Consider the following 19,382-nt stretch of genomic DNA (forward strand, 5'->3'; position numbering starts at 1 on the left):
ACAGAAACAGCACAATTGAGCAATTGCACCCAGATCAGAGAGATAGAGAAAGAGAGAGGGAGAGAGAAAGAAAAAGAGAATTAAAGGATCGGGGTGAGGGGTGGGCAGGACTTTTTAAGACTGTGTCCAATCCAGGGCAACCATCTGAATAAAAAACTTTCAAGGTCACCCAAGTACAATGCAAATAAATTGCATTGTGGAAGCAATATATATAGACCTGTGAATATTAAAAAAAAACAGCAAAAACCCTGTAGTGCTCTCATGCAGATAACTGTCGATACTACTTCAGGATTGAATGTGCTTTGATTCATGTATGGTATAAAATCATAAGATGGTCAAAAGTGATGGATATATCTGTAGTAGATACGCTAAAGGGTTGTATCACCTAAGGTTCATGAGCCAGTGGGCTCTCCTTTAACTCAATTTCTGACAAAGGTTGGGACCAAGTATTCCTTAGTAGGGACAAGTCAAAGGGCATTTTCATATGGAGGAAAATAAAGTTTCTCTTCCCACTCCATTATCTTCACTCTGTCGGGCTGAGTATTATTTGATAGCCAATGGGGAACGGAAAATTCTTTACTTGTGAATGGGCCCTATCTCTCAGACCTCAATATATATCCCAGGAACTCCATGACAGGAGTGATATGACCTCATTTTGATTTCTTCTGTCTCTAACCCTTGTTGTCCAGTTCTGCACCCCACCGTGTGTCCAGCACTAAACCAGTCCCAGAACAGGACACCGGTGGATGGGAGAAGGGATTTAATTCACAATACCTTTGGCCCTTCTCAAAGTCTTCTGTGTTTTTACGGTCCTGGATGTTCCTATCAAGATGAAAATACATTTTTTTTTCATAATTCCATTCCTGATTTCACTATTATTTTTCTTTTTGGTGAAAAACAATTTACCACCTCTCTCCATCACCAACAATCTTAAATCCATCAAAAGAGAAGGATGGAGTCTTCTCTGCAAGAAGGGCCCAGTGTACTCTGAGCACCTAGTAGGTGTTCAATAAATACCCGCCAGAAGGCAGGGATCGTTCCCCCTGATGGTTGGCCAGGGACGAAAACTGCTTTGGGAAACACGATGAAGAGACCCGCCTTTCTGGCAGAGCCATCCTCACTCTTTCATCACTGTACTCAAAGATATTACTGATGTTGGTCCTCTGGTTTTGCTGCTGCTTTTTTCCTCTGACTGGACTAACCGAGTCTACTCTGTTCACTAGCTGCCACTTCAGAATCCTGTCACGCAGCGGAAGGCCAAAGGACATTTTCCCCTAAGTCCTTTCAACTTCCTGGCATTCCGTTTTTCAACCCCACATTAAAGGTGCTGATGTTTCATCCTAGTCCTACCAGCCAATGGGTGGCCTCAAGTTAGACTAAGGCAGGGCTTCTATCGGCTCTTTCCCTGTTGGGCACAGGGAGAAGGAACCCAGAAAAATGTTCCTTCAAGTTCATTTTGCGATTTTTTTTTTCCCTTGGATGCTATCACTGAAGTTCTGAGATCATTTATTAAGAAACACAGTCAAAGCTAACGCACAACAGATGTCAACCTAGGGCCATAGTTGGCCAGCGAGACCTCGTTCTTGCAAGTTCTCAAAAATAATTTTTTTTCTTTTTTGCTTGCCTTTAATTTTTTTCCGCCTCTCGCCCAACACCCAATCGTCTTATAATCCATTAAAGCTGGGTATACCAATTCTGTTTCTTTCCAAGACAAGACCTGCCAACTGGAAAAACAAAAATGAACCTCCCCTAGTTTTGGCGTGTTCCTCCAAGCCTCAGCTAACCCAGGGCAGAGACTGGTGGATGAGTGCCCAGTTGGAGCCTGAGGTTAGAAACATAATTCTTACCTGCTTTAGTGAACAATCCCCTGGTACATTCTTGAATTTTGTGCTTGGTATGCTGCCAGGCCAAGCTTCAGCACACCGAGCAGACTGATATTTCCTTAAGTTTGGCAGAAGGAGCTATCTGTCCTAAGGACCGTAGGTCCTTGACACCTCTGCTTCCCACAAGGAAATCTCCATCTGCTTCACCCTGGTCCCCAGTGGCAAAGTATTTTCTGCAAACTTTAAATTAGTTTACATTTTAAGGGCTTTGAAATGACTAATTTCTACTAAGTGAAAGAGGGCTGTGTGATTTTCTAACACTCTCCCTAGTGATTTGATCCGTGCTTCTGGGGAGGGTTTAGTGGATGCATTTTTGCTCAGGAGACCCTCACTAATCATTGCACAAAATGCCCTTTCCTTATTTTTTTCTTAAACTAAAATAGCTGCAACTTTCTAGGAGTTTCCTAGGGAAGAAAAACCTAATTGTGTTTTACGTATCTTTAGGACCATTGTGCAGGCATAATTATTTTTAAAATAAAGCCTAGGTGAAGGTGATTATATCTTTCCGAAGACAGTAAAACAATTGTGTTACATAAGGCATTTCAATTCAATTAAGGGAAACAGGTCAAATGCTAAAATATTAGTAAAATCAATTATGAGTAATAGGTCTCCTGCTAACATGTATTACTAGAACCACCTCTCTCATAATATTTGAATAAATTTACATTTGCTTCATATTCTCTGTGTGCCTCTAATATATATGTGTACCACTGACCCTAAAGCTTTCTCTTTTTCCTCCTCTTTGTTACATTTGACCTGGTATACCATGGAAATGACACATAGACTAGCTCTTATTGCTGAAAATGTTACTAAGAGGGGAGAAAGTCAGGTGGCAAAATGAAAAAAGCTTTGGATCAAGCAGGTCCCACTTTGAATCTTACTTTGTCACTTCTGCGCTGGGCAGGCAGCTCCTTTCTCCTGAGCCTTGGTTTCCTTGTCAGGAAGTAAAGGTAATATACTTTTCCCGCAGGGCTGCTGTGAGGTTTAACTAAGATAGCTCACTGCAAAACGCCCACCAGAGTGCCAGACTCAAGGTGTACAATGAATGCAACTTCCTGATCTCTTTTGAAAATCCTCAAAGAATATTAATGAACAAATAGCATAATGATAAAATTTCACATCTGATGACTTTTTGTGTGTGTGCATGTATTAGGATTAGGATCACAGAGGCATATGTAAAAGGGGTGTCAAGGAGGAAGGCTTTCTCCCTTCATCTTTACTGTTTAGTAAAGGGGCACTCCCAAATTCTCACGGGGCTGGCCCTCATGTAGATGAGAAGGCAGCACTATAGGATGATAAATTTGCTGCTGCAACCTGGGTCAGCCATTTCTTCAGACAAAGAGGGTAATGTCTCACACCGAGAAATTTGAGGGCTGCTTATATTTTTGAAGGGTTCAAACATGACACCAACTTGATATATGGACTATGCAGCAATATGGAAAAGTATCCATGATATGATGTTATATGGAAAAATACAACATTACAACATTGTATCTACACTATGATGCCAAAAACGTAAAAGTGATATATGTATATCAGATGATATATGCATATGATGAAAGATAAAAAGGAAAACTGAAAACACTTTTGTTAGAGTAGTGAGGAAAATGGGGACTTTTATCCTCTTTTGTAAACATCCCTGGCCATTCCTATAATGAGGTTTGAACATTTGGGTGGAAATCAGAGAATTCTGTGATTGGAGATTCATCCCTTCATGTTAATGGGCTAACTATTCAAAAGTTTGGCTTTTACTCAGAACACCGAGGGACTGCGATGGAAGTGAGTTGGGGAAGAGGAAGGAAAGACAACTTTGGAGGATGGGCAACCAGCTGAGGGGTGCAGGTTTGGAGAAAGTGGGCTCTGGATAGAAGCTGGAGGGCAGGGACACGGTGGGAAAAATGAAAATGAGAGTGTTATACAGGCAAGACAGACGGGTGAAACTGCTACCTTGCAGAGGCTCTGGTTGGTTATGGAAGGGCTTTGAAGGGTCGATTCTTTTGTTGTGTATGTCTCTGCACATGCATGTTTATTTTGGAAGAAAAGAGGCCTCAATAAGGTGCACTGATGAATTCCCTGTCTCTCAAGAAGGCCCCAAGAAAAGCATTCAAGAGTTCGGAAGGCAGCTCACTGACAGTCTGGCTTATAAAGTCATTGCCCCTGCCTTAGGGAGGCAGCAATGCAGTAGAAAGAACAAGGGCTTTGATGCTTGAGAGACCGAGGTTCAAGCCCATCCCTGCCACCCATCAGCCATGCAGGTTGGATAAACTGCTTAACATCGGAAACTCAGTTTCCTAAAGTAAAGAAATGAGGATACTTAATGCTCATAGTCATCATGAGATTTAAACACACATATGCACATTTACATATGTAAAAAATGCACATAAACAGAATGTTTTCAAATAATGTATCTATTCTTGCTACAGGGAATATAAAAGGAAAGAACTCCTACCCTAAGATAAAAACAAATAATAATGTTACAGATTGTGGCTCATTTATGTTTCATATGTACAAGGAGGGACCAAACAGCCTTCTCAGGGAGCCATGGGTTTAAATAAGCCTCCAGTGGAAATAAAACAGCACTACCTCTGCAGGCCCCCACCCTGTTTCCTAGAATTTGTTGGTGGATTAGCTGCCATCATCCAGAGCTGCAAGTCCTAATGCTCTCTCGTGTTTTTTCATCTTAGGGCTGGAGCATTTGGCTGAGCCGATCGCTCTGATTTCTGAATTTTGAATCCTATAATACCCCATGCTTATGATGCTTGGGGTCAGGGGATACAGATAAAAGGGCCCAGGGTGGCTTCCATTCTCTACAAAGTTCTGAGACAGACGTTTCTAAGTCCTGAAGGTTTTCCTATCTCATCTGAGAAGGCGGTAATAGGAAAGAATTACACCCCGGCCAGTGTCTCTAGCCTTCACCTGTCAACATGTGTTAAAACGAGAATAGGAAGGAAGACTTTTCACTAAGTCATATGGGATAGGGTTCCGAGTACTGATAGGGAGCTCCCAAGGCAGATAACTCTAGACTCAAGGCTCCATTAACAGCAGGGGAGGGGAGAGGCTAAAATGATGGGATTTGAGTTCATCCAGCAAAACCTAAAAGCAGCAATCCCTGGTAGGCGGAGAGAGAATGTGAATGCAAGCTAGCCAAGGCCCGGGTAAGATTCTCCCTGCCAGTCCAGCTCATGAGGAAACTGTTTATGTTTTCTGTTTGCCAAAAAAACCTTGGTGCGTTGCTGAAACCTGTTTGTCCTGAACTCTTAACAATAAACACATGGCAACCAGTTCTCCAGATGACAAGTCCTTCTGTTAATGAGTAAGGAATGACTCTGATGGGGCCCTGCCACCATGAAATCCCTTAGCTGCCTAGAATTTTGTGGACTGAGGTTGCTTTGGAAAGAAGTCTGCTTCCTCATTCTCCATCCATCCAAATGTGCTCTTGCTCCTTTACACGTGGGTGACCTATAGCATTATTGACACGAGCAGGGCTCATGTGGGTGAGACGGATTTATTTCATCCAAAAAAGAGCCGATACTCCAGGGGAAGCAAATCCATCTCCATATGAATCTTACAAAACTCAGTACGGAGAGTATTAGAACATATGTAAAATTCTGTGTGCGCGCACGTGTGCGTATATAAAACACTTTAAATCCTTTTTAATGTGTGTGTGCATACACACATGCGCACATATGCATGTATGGTTTGGGAATCCACAAGAACAAGGTAAATTTGCAAACACGTCAATTGATAGCGTTAAGCAATTAGATAAAAGGGTTGATCAAATCCCACAAGGGTGTGTATTCTCCAGAGTGGTGTTATGACGTGTCCTTAGCATGTGTGAGATTAATGCTAGCACATGCACCCGCTCCCTCTGCTCCCTCAACTTGTTGTCTATTAAAATCTATCTCCCACATTTGCCAGGCACCCACCCAGTTGCTCGAGGGACAGCACTGGTTGGCAAGGATTGAGAAACTTCAACTTCTATTTGTTGTTTTACTGGTATCTGTTGTTAGCTAAAAGTTAGAAAATATTCTTTGTGATTCTTATGAAGGTTCAGAAAGTACAGAGTCTGATAGGGCAGCAAAGGAGTTTTTTGGGGGAGGTCTCGAGGAATTCTAATGGTCACAAGGCTTAAGAGATTCTGATCTTGGAACCAAAACAGACCCCAAACATGTCAGAACGATGTTCCAGGAAGAGGTTTGGGATGGGGAACTTGCAAGGTAAAAATAAATGGATTTTCCCTGGACAATCTTGCACTTTGTGCAAATAAGAATGACCACACTTCTGTTTTATGGCTGGGGCAAATCCAGGTATAGCCGGACGAACTCAAAGGATTGCTGTGTCAATGGCAGAGCTGTAGCAAAGCCCCTTTTTCTCAGCCCAGGGTGACACAATCATCTCTATGGGTAAGTGGATGAGTTCTCAGAGAAACAGTTTGAAAAACACTTGAAGGAAATGCTTGTACTGCAACAGACAAGCCTCATATAAAAAACAATGAATTTTGGGGAAGACTTCCACAATACAGAATTGCTTCAGAAAAACAGACAGTCCCATGCTTTTTCCTTTCTTTTCCATCTTAGTGTCAATGATCAAAGCCAGGAATTATACATATTCCTTGTTAATGAGCCCATTACGTTGGAGTGTGCTGGGTAAGACTTGCTCAGTGCTGTATTTCAGAGTCCATTAGAGTGCCTGCACACAGTAGGTGCTGTTTTTGTTGTTCAAATTTGTTGAATAAGTAAACAAATCACGCGGCAGATACTCAAAAAGTGCTTGTCCACTAAAGGTGGCAAGAAAATTGGACCTGGTGCCCATGAAATTTGGGGCAATTATTTTCACTTCAGAAATACAGGAGCAAAAGGTGAACTCAGTGCTGAGTCCTGACGGGCAGTAAGGTCTGTGGTGGTGATTGAGCAAGAGGACAGCCATAGCAGTGGGAAGCCCTCTCGGAGAACATTCCTCGAACCGGCTCCTTCAGAGGATTGCTAGGGAGAACAGTCATGGGCCAATGTCAACAACTGCTATAGTCTCAGAAAACGGTAGATAATGAGCTGTATTAATTAGGAAGGAAGAAAGAACTGAGCAAAAATACATACACACCCATGGAGAAGAACCTAAAACCATGAGCTTCTTCACAGTCTTCATTTAAATCTTCACACAGGGTGATGGGCAGATTTGCCCCATGGTGGGTGAGAAGCTTAGTTTACTTGGGCCTTGACAACAGCCGTTAAGCCAAAGTTGAGGCAGAGTTGTTTCAGAGGCAGGGCCCAGCTGTGCAAGGGAGCGGGGTGGCCCTGCATGCACAGGGAAAGACAAGGAGAAAGCGAGGGATGAGAGAAGCTTGAGAAGCGTGCTGTACTCTTGAGAGTAATCATGGGAAGCCAAACTCTGGTTCTTAAAACTCAAGTCACAGAGAGGTGACCGGGGCTTACATTAAAGGACAACTTTCATTGAGCAGATAGGGACAAGGACAATTATAGATCACAGATCAGCTGTTCAACAGACACTCTTCTAACATTAACACACATTTTTGTTTTCTTGTCCACTGACCCTCAGCTTGGCTGTTTTTCCTTTCCTGTGGTCCTGAAGCTGAGGCAGAGGTAACTGGGGACTCTCAGAATCTGACGGCAATGCCATTCTCAGAACCAGCGATGGAGAGATACTCGGGCCTCAGCACTCCAGTCTCAGTCAACTTTGACCCCGGCCAAGAGGATCATGACAGCCAGGACAGTTCCCCTCACTGTTCTTCCATTTACCTGCATTCTACCCAATGCACACGTTGTACACACTAATGCAGAGCCCTTACATGCACATGCATACACACGCACACACGTGTTGTACACACTAATGCAGAGCCCTTACATGCACATGCATACACACGCACACACGCGTTGTACACACTAATGCAGAGCCCTTACATGCACATGCATACACACGCACACACGCGTTGTACACACTAATGCAGAGCCCTTACATGCACATGCATACACACGCACACACGCGTTGTACACACTAATGCAGAGCCCTTACATGCACATGCATACACACGCACACACACGTTGTACACACTAATGCAGAGCCCTTACATGCACATGCATACACACACGCACACACACATGCATGCACCTCAAGGCCCATCCTTGAGTGACTCTAGCTGATAGTGTACTCCTGACCATTTCACTTTGCTGTACCTAGACTAAATAAGCTTCACAAGCACAGGCACTGTGTCTGTGAGGCACTATTGTCCCCCCAGGCACCGGGCACACGGTAGTGCTAAATCCATGTGTCAAATATTGAATGACTGGATCAAAATATGAGGAGATAGGGCGCTCACCCAGCCCGTGTATTTGCCCCTACCAAGCTTGAGCTCACAATACCATTTTGTGGATACATCTTTTTTTTACACATGTGTATTCTCCAGGAGTTTTATAGTAGCCTGGATACATACATATTATGTTCCCTGTATTTTAGTGGCAAAAAGAAAAATAACTTATCTTTCATTTCAAGGTGTCAAGAAGTCACCTTTTCTGAGAGTTCTCGCTTTTCAAAACAACCCACCCAGAGCAGACTTCCAAATCTTGCTTCCCAACATTTATATCTTAAGGGGAATGGACAATTTCTTTGGAATTATCCTGTCTTGCCTTTTCCCCAAATCTTGCTAATCTGCTGGGTTTGAAGCTTGTGCAATTTTTTTTTTCCATCTCTCCCAGTGCCTCCTGTTGACACACGCCTAAATGTGCATAGCTTAAAAAAGGGAGTGGTCTTCAAAAACATAAACTAGGTGTTTCTTGTTAATGAAAACTTGACAGGCATTCTCACAGGGAATATTGGAACATTTCCTTCAACAGCTGTATAAAAGGTTAAAACTTGTTCCTGGCAAACGAGGTTACAGTGATGCATCCTACATGGATTTTCCCTTCTTGTGGTTCACTAAACTCTAATTGCAATCATGTTGGACATGAGCTGCTTACCGTAATGTTTCATGATGAACAGTGCACTCCAAGATTCAACACACAATCATGGTTTCTTTGGTTTTAAAGCATAATTATGGTAATTGAAATGGCTACAAAAATTGACACATCTTCAGCAGATCATCTTTCTTTGGAGACAAAGGCAAGTTCTGATGTCTCTCATTATTGAGAATTGAATTTAATTTTATGCATGGTCAGCAGCTATTTTGGCTTCATTTGATTAATTTCGGGACAAAATATCTTGGGGCTACGAATACGGCCACCCACGTTCACAGATGATGTGTCAAAATGATTCCTTTTGGGCCCACTCCTAATCAGCAGGATTGAGGCATTTTTGTCCTGCTTTGCTAAAAGTTAAAAATTTTATTGCACAAGAATATCACAACGGAGAAATTCACTCATAATCCTGGAATCTTAAACATATTAACTACTTTCCTTTTTTTCCCACAGGGTCACAGCACTGAAATCTGCCTGCATACAAGTGGGAGTTCTGCTCGGTCCCAAGCTTTTGTTATCATTACTCCACCACAGCCAGGCTGGATGGCAGTGTAAGGCACAACCATCTCCACCACTTCACCAGGGAATTGGTTGAACAACCAATCCAAGATTTTAGGGCTCTATGACTTTAGGATCTAGCACCACAGGCTTTGCCTGAGGCAGTTTCTGCAGAAAGCGCAAGGCAGCTGCTTGAATCTGCCGGCCTCAAGGAACCAAAGGCCCTGACCTATAGGGCCGACCCCCTCTGTTCTCTGTACCCAAAGATTTTTCAAAGAGCCCCCTCTACTTCTCCAGGCCCTTCCCCAATCCTTCCTGCCTTTAAGACTCTCCTCCTTTTTTTATCTCCTGAAGTTGCCATAGTCAGCATCTCTAACCATCTCCCTTTGTGCCGAAAGTATGATGTTTTGTCCTCTTAACAAAACTCTACTGTTCTCGGTGTGAGGAATATACCTTCTCTCTTTTGGAGTCCCTAGCATATCTAGCACACAGGAAGTATTAATACATGATTTTCGATTCATCCAAATAATACTAGTGATGAGGTAACTGTCAAATGGAAAAGGAGGCAAACGAATATTATTAAATGTGAAAGAGCAGACATTGTGATGTTAATTCAAACAAAGGCCCCGTTTCACCTTCTGACTTCAGTACTGTCTCTGAGCTTCAATGGAAATAAAATTGAAATAATAATAGCACCCACTTCATAGGCGGTTATGAGGAGTAAACGAGCTCGTAGTCTAAAGTGCTTAGAACAGTGCCAGGAGCGAAGCAAACACTACCCAAGCCTTTGTTAAAGAAACACTAAAATTAAATAACATTGCAATGCCCAAATCCACCATAAATCCTGCCGCGGGGGGTCGGTCCTCAACTCAGGTGCAACTTAACTACTGCCTTTGTTTGGTGACTCCTGAATGAGCCGGGGAGGGGCGGCCAGGACCAAGGGGCTTCCGGTGACCCCGCCTTCCCGGAGGAGAATCGCTTGGGAGCACAGTAAGCTCCTGGCTCCACTTCAAGGACCCTGTTAGTTACCAGGTTCTGCAACAAACACGGTTCAGCTGGAGCGTTCCCAGGGCTGGGACGTGTGGCTTCTGGGGTTAGAGCAGGAGGAGGAGGAGGAGGAGGAGGAGGAGGAGGGGGAGCGGTTGCCCTGCACCCTGGCGCCGGGCCGGGGGTGGCGGCGGGCGGGAAGGGGGCCGGCCCGGAGCTCCTCCCCCACCCCTCCCGGCCCGAGCCCGCTCGGAAAGTTACTGCGTGCTAACGTGGCAGGAACGATGGAAAGCCCAGAGCTGCCAAGTGCTGAAATCCTGGGCTGTGTTTCTTACGCTCACAGGCATGGCTCTTCTGAGAGTCTAGTCTATACACGTTCCCTGCACATAACTGTATTCTTTCAGCAGTTAGGGGAGAAAAAGTCTGAGGGAGTGGTGGCATGGCGGAAGCCAAGATCCCCATGTATGAATCCTTCTTGCCCAGAGATATTCATAAAATGAATGCATAATTTCGCCCCCTGAATTGTGTATCTCTGAGCTTTCATGTAGTAGACTTTTAAAGAAAGCAAACTAAGCCTCTATCAACCACAACTCACCAGAGGCTTCCATTGATTTATTTGTCCATTCATCTGCTAACAAACATTTCCTGAGCACCTATTATCTGTCAGTTGCCCAACCAGGCTCGGGGAACCTTAGCAGCTCCTAGTCCAGTGGAGACAGATAGTAAATTTTTGTCGTTATGATATGAAGCGCTGTGAAGGTGCCACACACAGAGGGCTCTGGGACAGAGAAATTAATTCTGCCGGCTGGGGAGGGAGCAATCCACAAAGGCTTGCAAGGGAGTCTTGTTTGAGGACTCCAGTGAGGAGGTCACCAGAAGAACAAGTGGCCTAATTAGGCTGTGATATACATTTATTATCGTTGTTTCACACCAATAATAATTCAGGGGCGAAATTATGCATTCATCTTAGGAACATCTCTGGACAGGAAGAAATCATACATGGGATCTTGGCTTTTTCAAGCAAGACTATAAAACTATAAAAACATTCTGTAAGTTGAATATACAGAGTATTGTACTAATGTTACCCCTGATTATGATAATGGTACTATGGTCTTGGAAGAGAAATATCATGTTCATAGGGCACCTCCATTGAAAAGGGGTAAAGGGACATGTCACCTCCATATATACCTGCACACCTGCATATATGAGGAGAGGGAGGCAGAGGAGATCGAGAGAGCCTAAAGGACACAGAGCAAAATGTACGTAATTGGTAAATTTGGAAAAAGGGTACATGGGAGTTACTTGTGCTATGCTTGCAACTTCCAGAAGTTTGAAATTATACCAACATAAAATATAAACTTTAAAGTACCGAAATGCCAAAACCTTTTCTTTACCATCATTCTGAAAAGCATCAGCAATAATCAGAACATAATTTGGTTGGAAGGATCTAGTACAGCATCATCTGTGCATCCTCCTCACTACCCCACCCTTTCTTATTTCTGAAACTTCGAGATTTGTGAGGTGTTCCGTGAGAGCCGTGAAGCCCACCACAGGTGCTGCAAAGACCCTGAATGGTGAAGGCCGAAAGATGCTGCTTGCTCCTCCACAGAAGAGGGACCCCTGACACCTAGAGGAAGAGGCTCCACGCAGGAGCAGGCCGTCAAGTTGGCAAGAATTCAGTATCTATTGGTCAATTCTATTGCACCTGCGTATGAAATACTTTTAAAAGCAGAATACAAAACTTCATCGTAACAGCAGCTAACATTTACTAAGTGCTTACTATATTCTAGGCACTGTGCTAGCTACTTAACATGGATATTTCACTGATGCCTTCTAACAGCTCCATGAGTTGGGAACTGTTAATATTTCCATAGGACATGGGACACACGGAGATGGGATGGGGTGGTGGGACTGTAGTGAATATATACTTTCATTTTGGTGTTTATCAGTGCTATCTGTGGAATGAGTCATTTATGAGTAATTTTTTTTATCAGTTCTAAACCATTGGTGGATGATTCTCCTGCCTCAGTAGATACATTTGGGATATGTATACCTAACATGGAATTTTTGTCACTAAATAAATTATAGACTCTCTGTGTTGGTTTCTGTATCTGAAATATGAGATAACACTTTTCCCACTAAAATACTTATTTTAAGGTTGACATTCTATATAGGCTGTGTGTAAGATGCAGAAGATAGCAGAGATTGGGGGAGGGTAATGAAAGGTAAGGAGGGATAGGATTAGGTGAAGGCAAAATGCTCTTTATAAGGGCAATTGCTCACTGGTAGAACCAGACATTATACATGAGGCTGGGCTGGGCTTTTTATTCATAAGGTATTGTTCAATATTGGAAGGAAATATCAGATCTGAATTAGGTTTTCTTCCCCTATTTCTTTCTCCTTTCTTCCCTTCCCTTCCTCTCTCTCCCTCCCTCGATTCCTTCTCCTCCTCCTCCTTCCTTTTTTTCTTTTGGTGAACAACTGGAATTGGTGTTTTGGACTGGCAGAGACGCAGAGCAGAGAAAATCTGAGTGCCTGAAGACCTGAGTGCACATCTGTTATGTCCAGGGACCCAATCCCCTGATATAATTTAACCACTTGGTCACATGCATGGAAGAGATACTCTCCTATTTGCTGTGTATACATAGATGATTATTCACTGGAAATGCATCCACAGAAGGCAGAAAACTTGTAGTAACCAAAGAGAACTTGCTATTATGGCTAAAAAATATGCTGGTTGATTTGTATTCTCTTCCCAGCCACCTCCCTGATAATTTGGATAGAAAGCAGAGCTTTCATTTCTGTGCATCATCCATCTATGTTCAAAGATGCTTTTGAGAAAGCCAAGGGAACGATTTAATGCTGTCAAGTGCTTTGAGATCTCAGACAAAGAAGCTCTGTAAATACTGAGAATTACCGAGCATTATCAGTCCTGGTATCGTTCCCCTTAGTATTATCAGGGCTTTGGAAAATTAATGAAGAAATGGGCCCTTGCATGCTGGCAGCAGCAATCACTTCTGGAAAGATTAAGAGACCCTCGACATTGGGGAATGTAGGACTCTGTGAAAACACTCACCCAAGAACTACTTTCGCAAATTAAAACCACCAAAGATTAAAACCTGTTGCAGTATGGAAAAGGAAGAATTAAATCAAAGCTGTTCAGAGAGAGCTGCCTTATTGTTTTAAACAACTGTGTGGCTAGTTCTGGGTTATTTCCAGTCCTTTCCCAATACAAAAAAAGGGCTGCAGTGAATACTTTGACTATACTTGATTTTGTAAATATGCAAATAGAGGTACAGGATAAACTAGAACTGGAATTGCTGGGTCAGTATATAAGTGCACTCGTAATACCTATGGATACTGCAAAATAGTCCTCCATGGAGATTTTACCATTTTACAAGCTCATGGTCACATATGTGAGTGCAGGTCGGATGTGTGTTTGCATACAGAAATTCATCCTGCCCATCTGTTCATGGAACAGATTTCTGAAAGGCTGCATAAGAAACTAGTAACTATGATTCAGGGATAGGGCTTACCTTTAACCTTATACCCTTTTGTACCTTTTGAATATTGTATCAAGCACCCACAGTACCTATTCAAAGGAAGTAGTAATTTCATTGTGTGTGAACCCACTGATTAAATAACAAAACAAAAAGATGAACTTTGTAACATTTTCTGGGGGTGGGGTAGTAGAAATGTGCCTTCAGAGTTGTCCAGTGTTTGTCTCAATGCCTCTCCTCATGGCATCCAAAAGTCCAGGGACTCAGGAAATACCAAGCTTCTTGAAGAATTCCATGTTTCGTCCAATGTTTGACTTTAATATCTTTCAAACTTCTATTGATCCTTCAACACCCAGCTGCAGACATTACCCTCTTCAGTGAATCCTTCCCTAAATTCTTAGAGGTAATCCATCCCTTCATTTGGGCTACTTTTGTATTTGATGCATTTTTCTGCTGTCCTTATTATACTGGACTGCAAATATTTGTTTGGCTGTCTGTCTCCCCTATCGCATGTTAATGACAGAGACCATGTCTTGCTTATTTATTTGTTTGTCTCAATTTAAATAAACTACTTAAAAATAGTTTTTATTTGTAAAAATATTGCTAAAATGATACAGAAAATTCCCCCTATTTGTTAACATCGTGCATTATTATGGTACAGTTGTTACAATGAAAGTATCAACATTGGTAAGCTGCTATTAACTAAACTTCAGAGTTTATTTGGATTTCACTAGTTTTTCCCTACTGTTCTTTGCTTTTGCCCCAGGATCTCATCCCTCAGTCATCATGTCTCCTTAGCCTCCTCTAATCTGGGACAGTTTCTCTGACTTCCAATGTTTTTGATGATCTTGACAGATTTGAGGAGTCCTGCTAAGGTAAGTTGCAGAATGTCCCTCGATTTGGGTTTACATGATAATCTTCTCACAGTTGGACTGGGTTTTGTTTCTTTTTTAAACATCAATATTTAGCTAAATACCTAGCATATACTACCTACATAGACCAGGCATTTGATTAATGCCTATAGAACCAAATATAATCCAAATATTTCCCAGGCACCTCCTCTTTATTTAGAACCCCGGCTGATGTCCTCGGAGAGATCAAGCCTGGAACTCAAGTCCCAGAATGACTTTCCACACTGCCAGATTATGAAAGGCTATCTGCAACCAAGTGTCAATTAAGTGGAACCAAGAGACTGACCTATGGCAGCTTAGGAGATGGTTTAATCAGTGGAGTGGGTGAGGTCAGCAACATCTTTGTGAAAGAAGGGACTGGAAAAGTGGAAAGCATTTGAAAAGGCCATTGTCAGGTTCTCAGACATGTCAAAAACTCCCTACCTGAAGGCCTGCTTACATGCTGAGCCCTAAGTCTGGAGGCTGTTCGACGCCAATTTTCTCCTGGCTGACTTCTTGTCACTCTTGAGGTCTTAGTTTAAATGCAACCTCCACAGACCACTTTATCTATCTAAAACAGGCTCCTCCTGTCACCCTGTCACAGCACTCTGTTTGCTTTCTTCATCACCTTTGACACATTTGGAAGGTTTGATTGTTTGCTTTTTTATTGCCTGTCTCCTTCATTAGAGTTTAAGCCCCTTGAGGGCAAGTGCTATCTTTTTTGTTCACCTTTGTCAAAGGAAAGCCCATTACCTGGCACACAGAGGCACTCAGATTTTCTGTTGAATGAATGAATGGGTTAATCTTGGATGAGCCTGGGACAATGACAAGAAGATATGTGAGCAACTCCTGTAAGAGGCAGAGGAATGGGGCAAGAGTGGACTGGGTAGGCAGATGGGATGTTGCCAGGTCATTAGACTGATCACAATGGTGTCAGGTCATCCCAAATGGGATGACATAATTTGAGCAAAGGCCAGTGATGCACTAGGTGTGGGCTGCACAGAGGTACAGGCCATCCAGTAATTTTCCATCTTGGGAAGGCCAACAAGGGTTCATAGGATAAAGCATGAGGTATTGGGGATAGGGTTCATTTGACAGAGGAGAGAACTGAAGTCCAGAGGGCAGCCTGGCCAAAGTTACCCAGTTGTAGATGGGTGGAATAAGACTTTGTATCTCAGTTTTCCTTTTACATTCCCAGTCCATCTGGGGACATAACGTGGGTGACTAACCACCAAAATTGGCTCTGATTCCACAGTTTGATTTCCCCTTTCCACTTATTTGAATGTATAGCACTTGTTCACCATCTTTTTTTCACACATTACTTTTACAACAACCTTGAAGTGGTCAGGGGGGAAAATACCACCCCTACTCACGCACATCTAATGAAATGCACACAAGATATCTGACCCAGACACCTACTTCCCTGCCAATCTCCAGCTCATATCGATTCATTTCCCTAACAGAAAACAGGTGTCACCTATGCAGGTGCAAAGTCATTTCCCTGCAAATATTACCACAGAGATTACTAGCACTATTTGACAGTTTTATTATTACTTTTGTTTTGAGCTAAGATGGGGAACTTTATCTTTGCAGGGTGGTATGGCAAAAAAAAAAAAAAAAAAGGAGAGCTTTTAACTTTTAACTTTGTATTAGTTTTAACGACAGAGGGTAAAGGAAGAAACAAAGTGCGTTGGCTACATGCCCGAGTACAGCTAAGGGGACCTCACAGGATCCTGGCTTTCCTCCCCACTTCCCACCCACAAAGGTCCAGATCCTGAGACATCACAGTGGGTTGAAGGACTTGCACTGCAGCACTGAGCAGGCAGCTCAGAGGTGGGCAGCTGAGGTGACTTGGCAACTTGTAAACATAGTTATCGGCTCAAATACAAGGAATCCAATTGGAGGGACGTTAACTCGCTCCCTACTTCTCTTGATTTCATTGTAAGTTATTATGCTTTTATAAGAATTCAATCATCTAAATATTTTATATTTATACAAGAAAACTAGACAGCAGAAATACAAGAAATAGACTAGTCTGTTGATAGCCATTTACATGCAGGGGCTACTTTAATTCATGTTTTACTACCCATGGATTTTCTGAAGAGTGTGAGTTGCCAGATAAAATATAGGATACTCAGTTAAATTTGCATTTCCAATAAACAATGGATACTTTTTAAAAAATATATTTAGTATGTTACATATATATATACTAAAAAAATATTCATTGTTAGTGAATACTGGACCTATCAATCAGTCAGTTTATAATAATTCAGATTATTTCCCTGCTTCCTTCTCTTTCCACCTTAGAGTGACTTAATTTTGGGAAGCTTATTAGAGGTTGGAGGGAGAAATACAACTCAAGTGAACTGGATGTCCTACTTATCATCAGCTGAGGTACCCATTTTGGGAGGAGAGTAATTTTATACTTTTGGCTAAAAATGGTGATTATCAGTTTTCTCACCATTACTATGTAGACAGAATTAGCCAGAGACTAATGTTTTCCAGGGCTTTGGATTTTATGGTGAAATGTAAAAAAAAAAGAAGAGAAAAGAAAGTTGTGAAATTGCGGAAAGATAAAAATAAGTGGGTCCAAGTTTAAATTTGATCAAATGATGTTAAAAATAAACCACAGCCACCATCTTCATTAATTATTAATTCATCAAAGAAAATAACATTTTAATATCCAAAAAGGGCGAAGGAAACACTCTCAGCATAAAGAGTAATACTTCTTAAGTAAAGTCGGCAGCTTTACAATGTGTTGCCCTCATTTTTGTAAAAACTTTGTCACCATCTGGCACTGGCCCTGGGATGTAGGAACACCCAGGCCAGATTATGCCACAGTGGCATCTGCAAAATGGCAGTGGCTAGACTGCATATTGTCTGGATTTGTGCTGGTGGGAAGTAATCACAGAGCACCTTCTAGTAAAGGAAAGAGAAGGGGAACACGGCCAGTTTGATTTTTTTTTTTTTTTTTTTTTGCATGGGCAGGCTCTGGGAATCGAACCCAGGTCTCCAGCTCAGCAAGCAAGAATTCTTGCCACTGAGCCACCGTTGCACCGCCCCAGTTCGAATTTTGATGACCTTAAATTATTATCTCATTTGAAACATTTTATATCTGAGATGCATATTATTTGTGTAAATGTATAATATGACTTTTCTCAAATAATAAAACATCTCCTACATTTGTAATATAGAAAGCCTTGTTCTGCATTTTGTTTGGAGCATGGCCCCCTCTCGGATCTCTTCCTCTCTATCTTTATGGGATGAATGCTTCAGACACTGGATAATATGACATTGAGCTCAAATAGCCCCCTCCCTAAGAGTGTTCAGAGGTCTTTAAAACCACAGATAATTAATCCTCCGGGCTCCTGTGAGCTGGCAGAATATGTGACCCCAGCTGAGAGGAGTTGGGTATTTGCCAAAAGTAGGTGTGGTTAGTAGCAGTGCTGGGAGACCAAGCCCTCGAGTTCCCATTTTCCATTGCCCCTGGAAGAAGGGGAACTTCACACAAGTGTAAACTATGGCGTGAACGCGGAAAATTGCCTGGAATTCCCGAGTCATTGATAGACAGCATGATGAAAACCAATTGCCCAATCCAAGTCTTGTACATGGATTCTTCTATCCCCCACCTGCCCAAAAAACACACATAAGGACTTTTAGCCAGGGAAATTCTTCTTCAAATCGGACTGAAATTCAATTCCAAGTGCTGCAGAGAGACTCAAAGCATTATTTAGCAATGATCTCCAAATATTCTTTCTTCTCCTCCCCATGGCTGTGAAGTTGGAAACTGAATATCGTTTTCAGGGGCTCTTTGAAATGCAGAATTAGTCATTTGAAGCACACACATAACATAAAAATATATGCTAGTACATGCTTTAAAAATATTAAGAATACTCCCCACTTTTAACAGTGATAATCCCTGGGTTAGCGCAAAGGAGAGGTTCTAATATATTATGGGTTTTTTACATGTGGTGATAGAACTGTAATTGTCTATTAGTTTTAGAATAAGGAAAAAAGGAAAAAATACACAAAACACATATGCCCCCTTGCAAAACCACTTTAACCTGCATTTCAAAGAGGCCATTCTATATGGCCTCATAACTGTACCCTCTCACAGCCCTCTCCACAACCCATCCTGGACGGCCTGAGAAATTCAGTACCATGGGTGTTTAGACACTTGTCTTTCTGAGAGAAGCAATGCTACCTCTGAGGTTTGTTTGTTTTTTTTTTAACCTCTTCAATCCCAGCTCTTCTGGAATTATGGAGGCCAGATATCCAACCCCCCAGCCCTCTTTAACATCAGCTTGTTTTCATTCCTCTCTCCGTGTTGTCTGCCTTACTAACTCTAACGTAATTACTTTTTTTTCTTTCAGCCTCAACTGAATAGGAGAGAGAGAGATTTTGGCTTTGATTCCAGAATGATGTTTCACAGAAAGTCAACTCTTGTTCCAGGTACTTGATAAACATCTCACTAGCTAATTTCTCACTGTTTCTAAGCAATTAACATTTTGGCTAGCAAGCCCAGGGCCCTTCAGATACCGTTTGCCTCCTACACAACAAGTAAGCTAATGAAACCCGGAATGCTGCCTGGCCCTCCGTTTCCTTTAATGGCTTTTGTCACCCGGTGGCCGTGCTAACCCGCGCAGCCTCAGGGCAGGA

General features: G+C 42.3%; 1 protein-coding gene and 1 long non-coding RNA gene across 5 annotated transcripts in view; one reads left to right on the forward strand and one right to left on the reverse strand.

Annotated features, from left to right (window-relative positions):
- Positions 1-19,382, reverse strand: part of RORA (RAR related orphan receptor A) — a 717,907-nt gene that overhangs the window by 106,432 nt on the left and 592,093 nt on the right. The gene's annotated exons all lie outside the window — the stretch shown is intronic.
- Positions 15,698-19,382, forward strand: part of LOC143656205 (uncharacterized) — a 49,662-nt gene continuing 45,977 nt past the window's right edge. For all 3 annotated transcript variants that reach the window (XR_013162427.1, XR_013162426.1, XR_013162425.1), the window contains exons 1-3: positions 15,698-15,794; positions 16,377-16,664; positions 19,097-19,175. This is a non-coding gene — a long non-coding RNA (uncharacterized LOC143656205). The remainder of the gene's footprint in view (positions 15,795-16,376; positions 16,665-19,096; positions 19,176-19,382) is intronic.

The sequence above is a fragment of the Tamandua tetradactyla genome, chromosome 14, assembly GCF_023851605.1.
Source record: "Tamandua tetradactyla isolate mTamTet1 chromosome 14, mTamTet1.pri, whole genome shotgun sequence".
In the NCBI taxonomy this organism is placed as follows: Eukaryota; Metazoa; Chordata; class Mammalia; order Pilosa; family Myrmecophagidae; genus Tamandua; species Tamandua tetradactyla.